Genomic DNA, 20,158 nt, shown 5'->3' on the forward strand with positions numbered 1-20,158 from the left:
ATGCGCAAACTTAATTTTGCTTGCTTACGCTTGGGTAAAGCATTAAAAGAACATAACATCTTGTTAATAAATAAATAAAAGATCTATTGTTAAGGGTGTTTAAGGAATCCTCTGAGGTACTGGGATCACATGGCAACTTAAACAGGAACTAGGATCTCATATTACATTTGGAAGTCTTACATGATTATATAACTTATCGGGTCTCCGATACAATAGTAACATGTAAAAGATTGACAACATTGAACAGTGTATGCTCGATATCTCAAATGACCCGCTTAACTAACCTATATTGTTATCATTAATGTTACGAGTTAAAAAAAAAAAAAAAAACTTTAATGCGGCATGCATTAGAAATTCTCGAATTTTTTATATATTTCTTTAGTATGTTAATCTTGTTGATGCTGCTAGGCAGAAGACAGCGGAACCATTTTTTTTTTTTTTGTTATATTAAATTTAGGAGTAATCACGCTATTGTCTAGTTACTGTCCTCGTAGGTTAGTTTCAAAAAAGGCAGTGTATGATTTTCGAATAAGGTTCCTTTATTAAAGCAAGTAGCACTGATACTTGCTTTGGTAAAAAGTTAATAGCCTTAATACTTAATATAAAGGACTGAAGGATTAGCCCATAATCTTCAGCACTGTCATCACCTCCCTCCCATTTTGCATGTAAAATAAATGCTACCACATAGCATGCATATGACATCTGAAGCATAATGAATACCACAGTCAGTTTTAAGGAACGAATAGCAGTCTGATGAGGCACAGTCAGGGTTCGATATCCTTAAAGCAACAGTCATGCAGCCATCACTACCACGGACTTCTGATAAAGAATAATGCATCCATTCAGAGCTTTCCAGTGTTTTTTTTTTTTTTTTCTTGATGATATTGTGTAAAAACAAAGTGCTGCACAGTAATAATCTCTCATTATGGAGTCAACGATCATGGTTCTCTCTTAATCTCAGAAATAAAAATGGTCCTAACATTAAAAGAGTGGCTACCAATTTTGGAACCAACGGTGAGGACGCCTTTTGCTTTCCACCACACACAGATGAGAATATGATTAATCCTATTGATCACTTTCTAGTCTAGAAATCAATCATCTATTTGACAATATTAAAATCATAGACTTTGTCCACCATTTCTTTGGTAATGGCAGCTACCAAACAAGTTATGGTGAAAGCAGAATTTTACTGTGCATTTCCTCCTGTTGCATAGGATGAGCAACCTCCCCTAATGCCTGTGCTCTTGAAAGATGGCTTCCTGATATAAGGTTATTTTTCTGCAGATACTGAATGCTGCAAAGGCATTTTGGGAAAATCAGCTCAATTAGTCATTTCAAGACCAGAAAAGATTTTGCGATTTTGTTCTTTTTCTTTACTACTAGCCAAAGTTTGTAGTAATTATTACTTCCTGACAGTAAAAATGAATTATCATTGCACGATTCTACATCGATGTTTTAAGTTATCTTAGATATGACTTCTTTTTTTTTTTTTTTTAACTATGGAAACATTTCGAATTTCCATACAAAATTTTCCAAAAACAAATGTTAAGCTCTATACCCTAATGTTAGATGAGAAGCAAAATTCTAGTTGCCATAAATTCTAGCAGTTGTGTCACCATTTGGAAATTGCACGGTGAAATGAAAAATATTTTTGGATGCGCGTTCATTTTTCTACCTTAAAAAAAAATAGCAGGTTTTCCATTTCCGTATTAATAATAAAAAATAATTACTGAAATAAAGAGCCAAGAAGCTTCACTTCGACGATGCAAAATTATACAAATTAAGTGGATATTGAATCCAACATTATTTCAAAGCAGAATATATAGACACTACAAGAGTTTCGTGCCGAATATAGAAACTATAAAAGTTTTGGCGGATTCAAACGTAAGCAACCTTTCAGGACAGGGGCAATTCGTGGCAAAGGTGGAGTTAGTTCTGATCACTTTCCTTAGTATTCTCCATAATGCAAAACACATCTCTTTGCGGACATGTATGATGCCATGCATTATGGGAAGGGGTCACTACCCAGACCGGTTTTTCTACCTTTGTTGAGGTCTCGTCAGTTGGAGCTAGACCCGGATGTAAAATATCCAGGTTGAAGCGACGCAGAAGTCATTCTTTCCAATACGAGTTGCCAAAAGGTGTCACATTTTAAAAGGTACCAAGAATTACTGAAATAAAAAAGTATTACAAGAATTACTGAAATACGAGACCTCAAAGGTCGAAACCGGTCTGGGTACTGACCCCTTCCCATAATGCATATCATACATGTCCGCAAGGAGATGTGCTTTGCATTATGGAGAATGCTAAGGAAAGTGATCAGAACTTACTCCACCTTTGCCCCTGTCCTGAAAGGTTGCTTACGCTTGGATCCGCCAAAACTTTTATAGTTTCAATATTCAACACGAAACTCTTGTAGTTTCTATATATTAGGCTTTGAAACAAAAAAATACAAAAAAAAAAATAATTACAAGATTAATGAAGAATATTTAGGTGCTATTATCATGGGGGAGAAGAAATAAGGATTAGGATCATTTAGAATTAACGAGGAAGTCAAGGATTACGTCCAACAAGAGAACTGCAATTCGATCGTCGATTTGTTTTTGCGAAAGGCAAATAGCACCATCCATCTGACATAGGATAATAGATTCGTTTGAAAAGGTTCAGGGAATATCCTCGCATCTCTGACGGAATTCAGCCCCAGTTCTTTGCAAAAGATGCACGCTGCTCTTCTGACTAAGACTCAACACATAATGCAAAACCAAAAGTCAATGTAAATAAATGAAGTATTACTGACCTTTGTAAATCAGCAAAGGTCATTTCTCCACGAAAAAATTATCCTTTTATCGCATTTCTGTTATCCGAAACTTTAAGCATCTTCCCCCCCCCCCCCGCCTAAAGACCTTAGAATACACGTACACTACACAGTATACCTGGCGCCGTTACTAATGGTTACGAGATACATCGACACGACATTTTACTGTATTCATGATGTACAGAGACGTCGGATCGAACACAGGAAAGCATCCATATAATGGTCATTCAACTTTCCAAAGGCCACTGAACTACCAGAATAAAGTTCTTTTTTAATGTATTTTCATACGATTCCGGCTAAAAATATTAGGCTCTACAACATAATGTCAAGAGGAGAAGGCAAAATTCCAGATGTCTTCACAATTAACTGTAGCAGTCTGTTGATTACCCTCAAAAGCTTTGATGCGAATTTAAAGAATAAATGAAAATCAGTCATTTTGGAAGTGACTTTACTTTTCTCCTTAAAGAAAATGTTTTTCTCAAATAGAAATACCGACTGTAAATTTTAGTCATACTAGGTTTATTGTTATTACTGTATTGTTTTCCCAGTACTAAATTTAGCAGCGACTAATTGGAACTAACTTGATTGCAAAGGATATATCAATTATATGGATGTTTACATCATTCTCTTTACAGTTAATTTATCTTGGATGTAGCCCTTTTCTGCAAAATTAGGAATGGTTCGCAATACATTAAAAAAGCTGCAAGAGTTCAAAAAATGGCAGAACAGAAACGATCATGAATTTTACAAGATAATGAAATTTACCAATAATGCAAAAAAGTTAATACGACATATAAGACATAATTTTGCAATTTTCCCAACTTTGACGAAAATTAGATATGAATGAACCACGGGATTATTTCAATTCCAAGTAAACTTCTTCTTTTTTTTTTTTCAGTATGTTTTCTATTAATGATAAAAGTAGTTACCGAGATTCATATCATGACATTGCTGAATTAGCATTAAAGCTATTTAACTATCAGTTTTACAGCATGTAGCTATAAATATAAATAGCTTCATACCTCAACATTATAGCTACGTTGCGCGCGAGCGAAAATAAATTATACAAGTATTTCGTGTGAAGTGTACGGTGATAGATGAATTTCATCGCTCGGTGTGAGACAACTCTTGGTGATCGGAGGTTTGAAGTATCTTCGAGAAGTAACGTGTAATCTCTACAGTAAGGTTTCTGGATCATCTAATCTTCAGCTCGCTCACTCGTAAACGGCAATGTATGTCAGTGTGTTGCAATTTATCACTCAACGACTCAGCGACTTGTAATATCTGGTCATCGAATTGTTCGTATCTATTATGGCAATTAAGTCAGAAAATGTTTAATATGGATGTAGAGATAAGATATTTTGGTACTACGTTAGGAATTTACTGCACATGGGGATACATTGTGTCCAGGTGAGTTAGCCAGTCTCATGTGGAGGCAGAGTTTTTTCACCAAATTTTCATCTCGGGGAAACGGAATAACAGGCATTCAATGTTTCAACCGTAATTCAAAAACACTAAAATACAGGCTATATCTGGATCTATATACTGTTTGTTTATCGTATATAATTGCAGTGTTTTGAACAGTTATGTTGGGCACTATCGTATGCTTTTCCAAAAATAATTAGAGGTCTTTATTATATTCCACGATTTCTCAACTTTAATATAAAGTAAAAATATGATCTTGCTTTTCACGAGTTTCTTTTCCACATTTTTTTTTTTTTTTTAGTCTCTTAACTATGGAATTGGAACTTAAGGTTATCTTTCATAGATAGATTCTATGAGAGCTTTATCCCAATCATCTGGATTTCGACCTTCTATCCAGGCATTCTGAATTAAGCAGTATAACCCTGTAAAAAAGTTATGCCTCCAAATTTTATATTTCTGGTCGAATATCATCTACTCCATCTGCTTTTCAACATTTCAGGTTTCTGATGGCTTTTCTACCTCTAGTATTGATATGCATTCGTTGAATATTTTCTATTTTTGTTCTGTGGCTGCTGATCTCAATGAGCAATTTTTCAGAATGATTTCTCCGGATATACAGACTATCTTCAGTTAGCACGTGACACCTTCAACAACTCATTGCAGAGAGTACTCCAACCCACTACTGTCTATAGTACTTAATCCTTCTAGTATACACAGTAGCACGATCTACCATCTACAATATGCCAATAGTTTTTGTTTGTAAATTGCTGTGCTCTCTGGACGATTTGCCTGTATGTAAGATGAAAAACCAGAGTTTCAGGAAGAAATAATCTTACTTCTGGACGGAATCGGATAACTCACCTTATTATTACTTTTGTGTGCTACTTTCATCGCCTGAATCATTTTTCTTTCCCTCATTTCTAATCTTTTTCAATAATGTCCAGAACATTTCGTTACATTGTTATCTCCTATATTAATAAATTTAGTTTAATCCTTTATCCAAGTGTGAGCAAACAAAGTTTGCGCCTGAAAATATCTTCATGACTAGGGTAAGGTAGCGCAACACCGGGAAACTCGTAGCAAAGGTGGAGCAAGTTAACATCACTTCTATCTCAGTATCTCCCATAATGCAAAACACATCTCCTTGCGGATATGTATAATGTTATGCATAAAGGAAAGGGACACTACCCAGAGTTTAATAGGGGTGTTTAATATCTTCTGCCTGGTATCTCCACCAGGCCCACAGGTGGAGATACCAGCAGAAGCAATGGCAGGTCATCTTAACCTATATGAGTTGCCAAACGGTGTGCCACCTTTTTATTAAATTACTCTGGATTTAGAGAAAGATGTTGAAAGTTTATTTTTCACTTGGTTAGACTATAATAAATTTAGTTTAATCCTTTATCCAAGTGTGAGCAAACAAAGTTTGCGCCTGAAAATATCTTCAGGATTGGGGTAAGGTAGTACAACACCGGGAAACTCGTAGCAAAGATGGAGAGCTAACACATCGCCTTGCGGATATGTATAATGTTATGCATTTGCTCACACTTGGATAAAGGATTAAACTAAATTTATTATAGTCTAACCAAGTGAAAAATAAGCTTTCAACATCTTTCTCTAAATCCAGAGTAATTTAATAAAAAGGTGGCACACCGTTCGGCAACTCCTATAGGTTAAGATGACTGGCCATTGCTTCTGCCTGGTATCTCCACCTGTGGGCCTGGCTCCCACTGAAGAGACCTCAATAAAGGTCGAAACTAGTCTGGGTAGTGGCCCTTCCCTTAATGCATAACATTATACATATCCGCAAGGAGATGTGTTTTGCATTATGGGAGATACTGAGATAGGAGTGATGTTAGCTTGCTCCACCTACGAGTTGCCCGGTGTTGTACGACCTTACCCCAGTCCTGAAGATATTTTCAGGCGCAAACTTTGTTTGCTCACACTTGGATAAAGGATTAAACTAAATTTATTATACTCTTAACCAAGTGAAAAATAAACTTTCAACATCTCCTATATTCTTACTAAAGTCTTTTCAATGACTTTTGTCGGGCCAATTTTATACTTTGCTTAGTGTTCTTATTTTTCTTTACATTGTATTATATATGTGTAATTTGTGCCATGCTACTGTGTATCTGGCGCTAACGTGTGTGGGGTGTTTAATATTTTACTGCAATGTTTGATACATAGGACATATGCTGTAGAACACTGTTTTGGTTCATAACGGCTGGAACACACTGTGTCCCAGCAGTCATGAACAAATATTATATTTTATATATATAATTTGCTCCCATACACGAGCGGGTAGAAAAACCTACAAGCACATAAATGCCACGTATGCGTGTGTGGGGGGGGGGGGGGTAAGGGTTGAGAAAGTTTGACATTTTTCTTGAAAAAGTAACTAATTATAATTGTTTGGGAGTACTTCATGCGGGAGGTTGTTCCAGAGGAGACAGAAGTAGAAGGAAGAGATGGAGGTTCAGTGTGTTTGCAGATGTACTGAAACGGAATCACGGGCAGCTGTTGCTCGTTTTAACAGGCCCAACATAAAATGGAGGAATGATGGTTACTACTTCAGTAGAAGAGTGACCATAACGTTGCAGAGAACAGCTGAAAACATGCATCCGTGAGATGCAGGTCGAAGTGAGAGAGGGATCATGTATGAGCCGAATTACTATCCTCTGGATAGAGTCAAGAATTTTTTGAGAGGTTGTAAGTGCACCATTCCAAATATATAAACAGGATGGGTGCATTCGAGATTTGTATTTTATATAGGTATTCGCTGCGTAGGTTAAAAATAGCATCTTGAACGGAAGAGAGTGCCTAGTTTTTGAGAGGCTAGTGATGTCATGTGTTTATGACAGGAGACGCAAGTGTCAGTTCAATCAGAAATAATCTGATCCTGTAAGATGGTTTGTGTATTACCGAGGGTAAGCGTGGTGAGCTGGGATCTCTTTTGTGAGAGAAAAAGGCAAGACTGCGTTTTGGTGAGAATGAAGCTGACGAAGTTGTAGGACAAAGTGACTAGTCTACATGTGTTAATGGATTATTTGCACCAAAGTCAAGAAGCACTGCTTTATCATTAAAGAAATTTTAAAAACATGTCAGGAAATGTACATACACTGAGTTAGCTTTGCATTAGGAACACCCACCTAATAACAGATTCCACAAGGTGTCGAACATCTTCCATGCATAACTCGACCCATGTCCGCTGCAGTAACAGCGTCAGTTCACGCTCATTCCGTGGAGGATCAGCAGTTCTCATACCCCGTTCTAGCATATCCCATAGATGTTCATTCGGTTTCAGTCAGAGAAGTTTGGGGGCCAAGGCAATGTGGTGAATTCATTGTGTTCCTCCAACCACTCAGCATGATGTAGCAAGAAACGGGACTCCCTCAGACGACCTTCTTCCATCTATCAGGGATCCATTGCCAACGTTCCTTGGCTCATGCGAGGAATTGTTTGAGATGCCAGACCGTCACCATGGGTACCCTTGTTGATCTCCGGCTGTGAAACCCCAGATGAAGCAAAGTACGGCGCATGGTGCATGTGGAAATGGGTCGAACTTTCCCGCTGTTGTACTGGTGGATGAGCTGTGCGACTGTTGCACATCATTGCTAAGATACTAATTATGACATTCGACATTCACCTCTACCACAACCACATGTGGCTGACCAATGTGAGATGTCTGTTCATGGTTAATTCCGTTCTGGTACACCCTTGATCCCGCAACCAACAAGTGCGGCTGTTTCCGAAATACTGGCACCAACTATCTGCCCGCAGTCAAATTAGCTTAGTTGTCACGTTTTCCCCATTACTGACAAACATTTACTGATTGTGTACAGAGGATAGGTGTGCCACTTATAGCAGCCGCACGTGACAGTGATATCACGTGGGACTTCATTATCGTGCCGAACATGTAAATCGGTGGGGGGTCCTAACGCAAAGGTAACTCAGTGTATGTAACAATGAAGAGGTCGCGATATTACGATGTTACTTAATGACTATTACTTAATAAACAAAAGGCAAGGAAGTTGACGCGACATTACGTTTAACCTGGTGGGATTAAAAATTAAGGACTAACTTCAATTGCATAAGTCACTGATACAGTTTATAAAATTGCTGGCTCACTGGTCCAATGAAAAATTACCTTTATGTAACCAGCAGAATGTAATAAAAATTAAAACTGTTCGACAATTTTTTCCTGAACGTTTAAATGGCAAGTCTAATCAAAGACAGAGGGCATGACAAAACGCCAATTATGATTCTAGCTTGCAAATACGCCTAATGATATCAAAATTTAAAGCTCGATTCATTAACGTTGCACTTATTTTGAGGGAAGGTGTGTATCCACAACAAATGAAATCGCCACGCATCTGGAGTAGGGTGAGGAAGTTCACACCTTACATAGGTGTGGCGAACTGTAAGGAACGTTAAGCATGGTGTATGCAAAGGGTTCTTTCACTGCATAGCTCATGAAAGTAGCATGTGTTAATTTAAGAAATAAAAATAAAAAGGATTACTTTTTAATGTAGGTTCAAGTTTTTGCTACCTGGCTTAATATTTTAAATGTTATATTATGATCAATAACAAAAGAACTAAGTTTTTAGTATCCGAATAACCAAATGTTCTTCGAAATGTTTGGTAAACTTTCCACTTTACCAGATGATGCACTGTAACCGGATACCAAATCAAAATCTGGAATAAGACTTTAAAACTCTTGTGCATGATGGATTTGTTCCGTATTTCTCTATTACTAACGCTGTTAACCTTTCCTTTGGCCAGTGATGTAAACAAGGGAGGGCCTACGTTTGTAGAAACATTTTCTATCTGTTCCTTCAAAGCTGTGTGTTTTGACTTAAACGCAGCGTTGGAATAAAGCCAACTAGAAAATGTTCCTAAAATAACTTTTTTGTGTGTTGTTATTTAACAGGTATGCACGCTAGCAAATAGTATCAACATGTTAATATGATTACTAAATCTGTGCAGAACGTGGTTTCAAGTGCCGAAAGAAAATACAAAAATGCAAGCCGCGTTTTCAACGAGTCACAGTATGAGAGCAACTGATCAGTTCGCCACCCGGCTACCAACTGTAGGTGATCTGATCTAGTGATTAATAAAATCATTAACCAATTTCAACAATCGTTCAGATAAAGAAAAAGTATTAAATAGCGATAACAGTTTGTGTAACAGTTTTAAGTTTCCGAGTTTTAGTAGTGTATCATGCAATTCATAAATGTAAAGTTTGCCATAATCTATTTTGGAGCTATGACGTTGTTGAAAATACCATTAGAGATGACAAAGCATGGAGGGTAGTCGTCAACTGATTTTCAAATGTTAGGAAAAAAACGAGTGGCGTCTACTGCCGTTGGGGAATATTTATATTCTCCAAATAATTACACACACACACACACACACACACACACACACACACACACACACACACACACACACACACACACATATATATATATATATATATATATTATTATTATTATTAAATATTAAACAGCTTCTGCTGCATATACACTTGCGTCATCGTTAATTTTCATCGTCAGGTTTCGAAATTTGCATTGTCTAAATAAGGAAAATTTTATTCATGGAGGTACAATATTCGATAAGTATGTTAAGTAGTACTGGAGTATGCGGTATTCACACGGAACAATGTACGATAAGTATGCTAGGATTAGTGGTATGTAGTGTTCAAGAGCGTCCATAACTGAATATGAGCAAAGTTTAGTCTGTTGAAAAATTCCCACGAAATGCAGTCTTCAGCCAATTAATTTTCATTTACCAATTGATCCGTGTCCAGAAGACTAATCTCTTTCGATGTTTGTTCTTCCCTTATTAAACAGAAGAACCACTCAAAACTCCAGCACGGATCCCCACACCATCAAAAACACTTTTTGCATTTACTCGATGTCGCCGCCATATCGATTTTCGCATACAACTTTATGCGTATGTTGGCCTCCATTCTCAGACAATGAAACGCCAAGCACGGTCAAAAAACTATTTCAACAGACTGAGGAAAACTGAAGCAAAACAACGAGTATGACCTTGTGTCCAGTGACTTGTCCAAGCACATTACTGCAAGAATTGAACTGTTACTGATGTTTGAAATTACGGCTGGAACATCTAAGGATATGAGACCATCCGCCAAATGTGCCTGCTCTCACTATAGCTTGCTCACCGCAAGAACTGAGCGGTGATTTTAACGAAGTCATCTCGGTGCTTTTTAATTTCGGGTTGAGTATTTGGAATTCTCCAGAATAAAATTTCTTAACGAATTTAAATACTGAAGTATTTGTGAAATTCATAAAGCGATCTTTATATAACGCATAACACTAATCATCATAAATGGAAGATATTCTTCGTGTTTCAGTGATTTATTTAAAACCACGACAAATTAAATGTTTGTTATATACAAAATTCCGCAATATTTGGCCATAATATCAACTATACGATCAATTAATCCATTTTTTTTTGTTTTTTTTTTCCCTTATCTGCATCATATACGCATCTATCTAGCCAAATGTTAAACACCAAGGTGACATGAATATCACTCATCCGTAGCTAACACCTACTTCTATACTACACCATTCTGGCAAAAGGCCACTTTCTGTCACGCATTTCTAACGCCAGTCACAGTTTATATCATCAAGATATCCTAAACCAGAAACTGCTATAGTACCTCTTTCATCATTTTGCTTTATTAAAAAGCATGAAAGTGAGGAAATCCCGCTGGGGAAAAAATTTCAAATTCTGAAACAAGGCATAGCTTACTGAAAGTATAGTTTTTCGAAGAAAGGGAAAAAATGGGTTCCAATTCCAAAACTAAGCACTGCTGATATTTTTCTGTTATGGAAACAGAAATCTAACAACGAAAATTAATAAGTAAGGAGTATTTCGTGAAGCTCATCACGATGATTACAAGTTTGTTATGCATAAAACACTCTGAAGTAACTATATTTAATATATATGAGTATATAAAATACTTCACGATTCTATATCATTCTATATATAGGATAAGCTAATCAATATTTGTATTAGGTTACTGAATTATATGGGGATTATGCCATCCTTCTACTAGTGCCTTTGCCTGTATTTCAGAGTGATGCATACAGACACCATGGCCTAAAGGCCTTCTTGTTTTCCTTTGCACTGTTTTAAGGTAAATCTCAATTTTCTGACATATCTGATGTCAATTATGATTTTCGTATGACACCTCTCATTGTAGGAAAATGGACGCAACTATGTAACGTGTAGCATATGCATGATATCGGTAATTCACTCTTCATAGTCATTTCGCTTATATGTGCCAAATGATGCAATTACACACTGTTAAGCATATAAGACTGTATAGCAATGGAAAGTGCTCCATGATCTGAGATACTCAGCAGAGATACCAGCAGCGATACCTTTATATAACGATATGTAGAGTTCGATATGTAAAGAAAACTTTTCGAAATAACAAAATTATACCATGATGTTTGTGCGCTTTAAACTGAAAATGTTCTTCAGTGAAATATTACCATGTGCAACAGAAAATCATTGCCTATCGAGGATCTTCAATCGACGCCTTGGTATCGAGGCTATTTTAGGACATATCACAAATATACACTGGACTAGTTTATTGCAGATACCCATTTAACTATATTGGAATCTAATAAACTGGCCACTGAAGTGTATATTGGTGAAAGAAATGTGGTAACAATATTTAGCCACTTGATCAAGCTTCCGATAAACAATGTAATGATATCAAAATGGGCGATCAAATTCATCTAGTATCCAATAGTGGCTAAGTACCACAGCAGATTGGATTTTTTTTCAGTGTGGACACCACATCTCATTCCTACAAAGACAGATTCGTCTAGTTGAAAGTTTAATGCCTTCTGGACAGGATATATAAGGCTAATAATAGGCCCATGGACGTGAAGGTAAAGGGGCTGTGGATTTGGTTGCTACAGTTCCCACCAGTCATCACCAAATTTCCGCATACATCCAGATTGTGGTGGCCTGAAAGTCAGCATTTCTTTCAGACGGCCGAGGATGACATAATCGGGTAAGTCATGAATTCTACTTCGGAATCTATTTTTCAGATGCTGGTCACTTTTTTTTTTTTTTTGGCATTCCTGCTAGAAATATGACAAGTGCTACCTGGGTAGCATTACGACATTTGCAACAAAAATACAAAGAAACCTATATCATAAATTGGTTTCTTGTAATCATCATCGATACACTGCTGGATGAAGGCCTTTCCAAGATAATTGTCTGTGGATGGCTTTTCTTCCCATGTCACTTCTAAAAATTCATTTTTCCGTTCCCCCAGAACAGGCAAACCGGCCCAGTGAACACACACACACACACACACACACACCTACAGACATACGCAACACCGGGAGGCATAGGGCTAACCACTCTATCCTTGAAGCGGTCGCGGTTTCAAATCCATATTAGGCCATGCTTAATATGAACGTAACGGGCCACTGGGCCTAATAAGTGAGAGGAGGAGGTGTACCATACGATGGTCATTTCCAATGTTGATATCAAAACGTCCTGAAAGATGTTTTTCCTGTTGCTGGGAATAAAGTGAATTTTACTAGTTCTTCCATTTGGACTTTTTCATGTCCACTCCAAATATGCGGATTTCCCCCATCCCCTTGAAAAAAGAATTCATGGTGTATGAGGTTTTCTTTTTCTACAAAGTTTATTAGTCCTGCTTTTCTATCATCTTTCGTGCCAAATCAAAACTTCCCACTGAGCTTTTATGTGATTCTTGTTGGTTCATGCATTCAGACGACTTTGAGTATATTTCTGAGATCTAAATTAAACTTGCTAAGAAATTATATTCTTGTTTACTCCTTTATCCAAGTATAAGCCAACAAAAGTGTGCACGCAAAAGAATCTTCACGACTAGGCTACTTCTATAGAGGCTAAAGAGATGAACATACTGTGAAGAGGAGAACTTCATCTTCGAGGGCACAGTAGTAAATCAGCTACGCAGGCTGGATGCCAGACCGCGTAAGGGAGCACCTGATGGTAACGATTTTACGCAGGTTTTTGATTGGCTGCTGCATAATTTCGTTGTCATCTATAATAGTGCCAGATTGTGTTTGGGGGAAGGGAAGAATGTAGTGGTATCACGTGGTCATTGTCGAGGCCGTGTTATGGTATGGTGAGTGGATGCTCTATCATTTATACAGGTGACTACATGGAGTCAAAACTCTTCGCGACAGACCCACAATATCTATTAACGCAATACCTATCATACGTCTCAAACTTATTCGCTGTTGGAGTGCTCACAACCACATCTGGCAATCCATTCCACTGATTCACCGCTCACTAAGTAAAGAACCTAGTCCGCACGCCCTTACTACTAACCACATTCTTAAGACAACTTTCAAGTGCGACCAATTTTCCTCCCTATGCATTGAAAAATCTCTTTTGTCTTCTTATAGAATCCCTTAATCCCAGCTAAACTCTGTAACCTACATACATTCAATCTATCATCATAGGGAACATTCCACACACCTGTCACGAGCTTAGTCACTCGTCTCTGAATCCTCTCCATCACCTCCCGATCCCCAAGAAACGCAGTAGCCAAATCTGTGCACAGTAGTCAACATATGGCCGAATCGCAGCCTTATAAAGAGGGATAACTTTTTTTATCTTTACTTGTCAATGTGTTATTCGACATCAAAGTAATTTTCTGAGCTTTTCTGCCAATGCTTGAAATATGTCCTTTGAATTTCATATCTCTATCCACCATTACCCCCAGATGCCTAGCCTCGTTAATATACGGTAATTTAGTACCATCAATATGATACTCATATGTAACCTTTTCAACCTGAAGTGCATTACCTTACATTTTACAACATTAAATTGATAACCATGTCCACACTGACAATTTATTTAAATCCTCCTGCTAGATATCTATATCACCTTTATCAACTATCGCCATGCCCAATTTTGCATCATCGGCAAACAAATGAATATCTCTCCGCCTGAAATCTTCCACTATATCATTAATGTACAAATTAAATAGCGGTCCTAGTACAGAGCCCTGGGACATTCCACTAGTTTCATTCGCCTTAATTCCACTCCAGCATACACCATCCTCTGATGTCTATCAGCCAACCTCCTATTCATGTCACCAACCTCGTATCTATTTCCTCTAACTTATGTAATAATTATCCATGTGGTATTCTATTAAACACTGGCATTCCATTAACTTGACATTGTTAGCAGAGCTAATTTCAGGTGGTATGGTATGGTCACTTAAAACAAGTGTTCTCTGCCAGATTGGCAGGAAAAAGACCCATAGGCAGATCAAGATATAGGTGGATTGATACAGTAAAAAGTGCCTTAGACGATATAAATACGAGATCTCATATAAGATCTGATAATGTTGGGGTCTTGACAGGTAACAGATTGATTTGGAGAAAATTGTAGATAGGAAGTTAGTAATGATGCAAGTTTTGCATGTAGTACTAACCTGTACATGAATTCTATTAAATGCCTTTGCAAAATCCAGCAGTATCATAGTGTAACCATTTCTTTTATCCAATTCCGTTGTCACCTTATAAAATGTGAATAAATTACTGAAAAATGACCTACCTTTTACAAAGCTGTGCTGTCCCAATATTGTGTCATATTCATATCCACCCATTCCTGAATTTTACTTTTAACCAACTTTTCCGATACTTTAACCACCACTCCATAGATGCTAATTGGTCTGTAATTCCGCTACTTCTGTCTTGGAGCCACCTTTATATAATGGAACTATCTTACCCTCTTTCCCCTCCCTTGGAACCTTGCCAGAGCTGTGACTTAAATGAAACAACTTCTTCAGAGGCACTGCCAGTTCACTTGCACGTTCTCATAGCACACGAGCTGACATACTGTCCAAGCCCGCTGCGATATTCACACTGATATTTTTCAATACATTAAGTACCGCCACAGTTCATCGACCTCACTTTTCACATCAGTCTGTCAGGTCAGTAATTGCAGTCACTATCTGGATGATATACCCTTGCAAAGTGATCTTAGTAACATCTATTTCTTCTGCTTCTGTCACTTTCCTAATATCAGTTACTGATTAAAGTTACGAGAAAATTGTAGAGAGGAAGTATGTCACGTAGCGAAAAATAGTCTTTTGGATTTACTTTGAAACTGCTTAGCTAATTTTTTTCGTAAAATCTGATTTAGCCTTCCTTACCCATACTTGTTACTATTCTTGCTTGTGCTTTACATTGCTCATGAGCATGCTGATCACCTTTTGATTTACATTCCTTCCACAATGCTTTCTTTTTTTTACAGCTCCTGCTTTATATTGCTACTCATCCACTTAATCCCTACACAAATATCCTCGATTTATGCTGCTTTGCTCAAACAATCCCTGACTGCTTCAGATGCACTAATGACATTCATTCCATATAGCTTCTTATGTCATGGCACTGCTCCAAGTTGCCTTCTAAGTTTGTCATAATCGCCAGCTTTTAGTTCCACATAATCACTTTGAATGAAAATTCCACATGTTGAGCAACCTCCAGGACAAGAATGCGTAGTCACTTTCCCCAACTGGAGGTAGGGTTGCTACTGGAGTAATAGATCTGATAATAGCATCAGAAGATCGAACACTCAAATCACCAGGCCCCTCTATTACGTGCTGTTTCAGGTAATTATCCTTCATTAACTATATAAATTCAATTTTGCCACGTGTTCTTTCCTCCTTTCAATCTATATTCCCATAGATGAAGTCTCCCATGATAATTACTTGGGCTGCACTCACTGTGCTCATTTGTCTATGCATCCACATCTTCTGAGCCCCCTAAAGTCTATAGCATGTACATTCCTGTACATGCATTTCAACATGCATGTACAGGAATGTACATGCATGTTGGCCCCTTACATAATGGGATTACGTGCCTTTTCAGATTCGAAACCTGAGAAACTGTATCCAACTCTTCACAATCATTGCTCACTTATACTCATCTATCCCAGAGCCGGTTATTTCCTCACACCGATTTGTCCCAGGGGTGGCTAGACACATGCCTGATTGCTTCCCCCCCCCCCTAATTTCTTTCGTTTCCCTGGTTTTGCATTTCTAAACTCTTTAATAAAATATAAAATAAATCCGACTAGAACGGAGTATTCATAGGATACAGGCAGACAATACAAATCTAAATACAGTTATGCATAATATGAAATACTCGAGAACGTCCATAACTTTAATTCCTGAGATAAATAGCATTCAGTATATAAAAATTGCAAAATGCATATTTCTCTCAGATTGTTTCTATGTTACTTCTAATTTTTCGATTAAATGTACTGACTACGTTTAAACTCCGTCGTATGTTAAAGAATGTATAATATACGACAGTCCTTCCCAAACTGTGGGCCGCGGCTTTGCCGTCAGTTTTGTTGAGGGGTAGGGCCCTGAAACAATGAAAACAAATTTAAAATATTTTAAGTGTGCCATGTCAAATGTGTATGTAAGATACTAAAAATGTAATATATGCATTTGATTTTTGCAATATTCGCTATGTATGTTTTATACTGAATATAAATACAATAAATATTATAATAATATGTCTGTATTACCATTTTTTTTTTTCGTGGGGACAGTGAAATATTTTAATTTTTCCAAAGGGGCCCTTTACATCCATAAGTTTGGGAAGCACTGATATACGAGATTAGATTGCGAATCAGGGATCTCAAAGAAACGTTTGAGTAAGTTGGTGCCAGTAATAGTGGCATTTGTGATCCTTTTATTTCAAGTCATAATGTCTTTTTCCTCCCTAAATTCTAAATATTTAATTTTAGTATTTAGGTATTACTGTACGCTGCTTCTGTGATCAAGTCATGAGTAAATAGCTTTGGAGTAATGTTATTTCAAAAGGAAGAATCACTGGAACTTGAAAGAGCTCCAACAAAGAAACGAGAGAAAGAAGGAAATTCTGACAACTTTCCTAAGGCCTTGCATTTTATCACAAAACAGGTTTCCTAAGTACGCATTATAAAAATAATAATTAATTGCGCAATGATCATTTTCATATGGAAAATATGAAACCGGTTTCTTTCTTTCCTTCAAACGCTAAGTAATATTTATCATCTCATTTAACAACAATAAAAAATAAATAAATAAAAAAATCTCGTTTGTAAAAAGAGCCAAGTACTGAGGAAGCAAGTTGGGCTGCAATTTAAAAGAGGCTATTAAATATTAGTGGTATCGTAATCGACGTTATGGTACTGGTGAATTTCAGAGGAATTTACTCTTGCAACAATTGAACAATGTCAAGTAGACGCCGCTATATTACAGCCAACTTCCCATTTAATCACAGCACGTGGCTATTTTTATTACATATATAATTTTGCGAGTTTTTTTTTTTTTTTTTTAACATGAAATAAGCAAGACAAATGACGAATAACGATTCGAAAACTGTTGAATTAATGTGAACTGTGGCAGTGTCTGCGGAATTTAATTTCTTTCTTTACAATGCCTCCCTCCATTTTGATTCGATTTTAAGCAACTGCGATAAAATTACTCCAAATTTTGTGGAAAATGCTTTAACACTGCGACCTGTTTAAGTTTTACGGGGAGAGAGAGAGAGCCCCCCCCCCCCCCGTTATTCCGATAGGTCTGAAATTCTCAGGTACATTCCAAAGTCAGTTGAAGACAACTGAAACGACAGGAGCAGTGAGATGTCTATGGTAAAAGTTACTTCCCTTCCCCATAATAGTTCTGATCCGATTGTGGCGAAAGTGTCAGGGAATACACTAAACAATGAGAAAATTATATCGCTATATCCCAATTTTTGTCGAAAAGACTTGAACGATGCGCATCCATCTACCGATTTTGAACCATTATTCGTGGATATATCTACATCGTTAAAAAAAAAGCCAATTCTTAAATATTTTATGGAAAATAATAATAAACTTTACAAATCTGGTTATAGAAGTTCCTATTATTATCGATTGGTAGCGAACATAAAGGAGAGCCATTCAGACCAGTATTCTCTCTCCCCAAAGCTGACAACACTTATTCTAGACCTTCATCGATTTATATATTTCTCGATAGCTGGATTGAAATCGTTAACAGAGCGCCCTTCCAAAAGAAGATATGGAAATACTGTATTATAGCAATAATTTGCAGCATTGTTGTAACATCAGTGTTTGAAAAATTTTTTCCTCATGAAGATAACGTGATTAAAAAAATAAATAAATAAAAAATAAAAAAAACCGCTTTAAATTAGTCAAGGTTTGTGACCCATCAAAACCTACTAAGTATTTCCGACAGGCTGTATAAAGTTCTGACTTGTATTAACTCCCAATGTCATAGTGGGAGAAAAACCATGCTTTAAGTCTGCTAATATTTTGCTGGATTCAAACCAATGAAATTTCAGTATCCTCAAAGAATAAAGCAAAAAACCAAGTCATCAAGAAAGCTGGGAGGGGGGGGGGTGATTGAGACAGCCTTCCCGTTTCCCCCGCTGCCAATAATGTTACCTTGTGGTACATTGCTGGTGCTTCAGACAAAAGAAGCCCCAGAGATAAATTACAGGTAACATGAAGCTAATGTTTCAAACAAGGCACCAAATGTACCAAGCCTCCTAGGACCAGTTACAGCAACTATGATGAATACAAAACTTAAAAAGCTCCATGCCAGCTCGATCTTCGTCCGGAATAACAAGGATCGCGTTGCTTGTTTGGGTGGAGGGCAAGCTTCGAAAAATAAGTTCCAGTCCCTCTAAACAACACTCTCTCAAGATATGTTCCCTAAACATAGGACTATCTAAATCCAAAGCCATTGGCAAAATAGCCAAAGACAAAGCAATTGAAGTCTTGGCTCTCCAAGAAACCCATGTGCCTAATTCTCGTATCTTATAACTGCCATCCCAAGCATGGCCTGGCAACCTACATCTGGTCTGGCCTCAAGGACATAACCCAATGTGTACCTGATGCAGAATACTCCATAGGCATTAAAGTTCAAAATACCATCATCTTCCATGTCTACAAACCACCATCACAATCCTGGCCTGATGAGATTGACCAGCCACCACCTTCACCCTGCTAATCTATATTGGTGACAACTCTAATCACACCATGTGGGGCAATTCCTCTAACTGGGACGGTAATAATCTAGTTATAGAATAATATAGAATTTTATTATGTGTAGCCATTAGACAGGTATTGCAAGTACAGTTAATTATGATGTGTTCTCAAAGTGAGTGAGTCAACATAATTGAGATATCAGAAGGATAAGAATACTTGGTACTTAATGCTATTAAGGAATTTTCTGATGTCTATCATGAAAGATCAAGGGAAGTCTGCAGCAAGCTGTTTTTGCTAGAGAGGGAGGTAATTTGCCTTGGTCATGTAAATAATAGAAGTAGAAGAATGATGCCAAGTGGTGAGTTTTATTTTTGGGTAATATAGTACCATTGGGATGATCACAGAGGGAAAAGCACAAGTTCTGGCAAAAGGCCAGAAAGTTTTAATATGAGAAGTTTTTGAGAGCCTGTATAGCTCAATGGAAGTGGCATGAGCTTCCATAATGCTAGACTGCACATAGAATGGTGACCCAAGTTCATTCTTGTCGCCGACTAGAGGAACTTTTTCTAAGCCTTTTTTTCCGACTGGTGCCTCTCTTGACCAGATACCACGTAAAATTAGTGATAGTCATGGGCCAGTTATCTCTAATTGGCTACCGGTGGAGATAGTCTCGGTCTCCAAAACATTATGTAACATTTTGGAGACAGACTAAAACGCCTACTTCCTATAAGGGGAAAAACAGGCATTAGCAAGTTTATTTGGCTATATTTGAGATACCGAATTCCAACTAATTCAGCATACCTCTATCCAGTAAATGCTATTTCAAAGCAGGTGCTTGTATCAGAATAGGAGGAAATATTAATC

At 37.3% G+C, this 20,158-nt stretch overlaps 1 protein-coding gene across 5 annotated transcripts in view; it reads right to left on the bottom strand.

Moving 5' to 3' along the window:
• The window catches only part of Hyccin (PI4KA lipid kinase complex subunit hyccin), a 335,986-nt gene that overhangs the window by 276,463 nt on the left and 39,365 nt on the right, over nt 1-20,158 (bottom strand). The window contains exon 1 of one of the 5 annotated variants that reach the window (XM_090411348.1): nt 14,858-14,959. The exons of the other annotated variants lie outside the window; for them this stretch is intronic. The gene's annotated coding sequence lies outside the window, so the exon portion shown is untranslated. Of the gene's footprint in view, nt 1-14,857; nt 14,960-20,158 lie in introns of those variants that run through there. 5 annotated transcript variants of the gene reach the window in all.

This window comes from Typopeltis vanoorti, chromosome 2 (genome assembly GCF_054136105.1).
Source record: "Typopeltis vanoorti isolate ZY-2024b chromosome 2, IOZ_Tvanoo_1.0, whole genome shotgun sequence".
Classification (NCBI taxonomy): domain Eukaryota; kingdom Metazoa; phylum Arthropoda; class Arachnida; order Uropygi; family Thelyphonidae; genus Typopeltis; species Typopeltis vanoorti.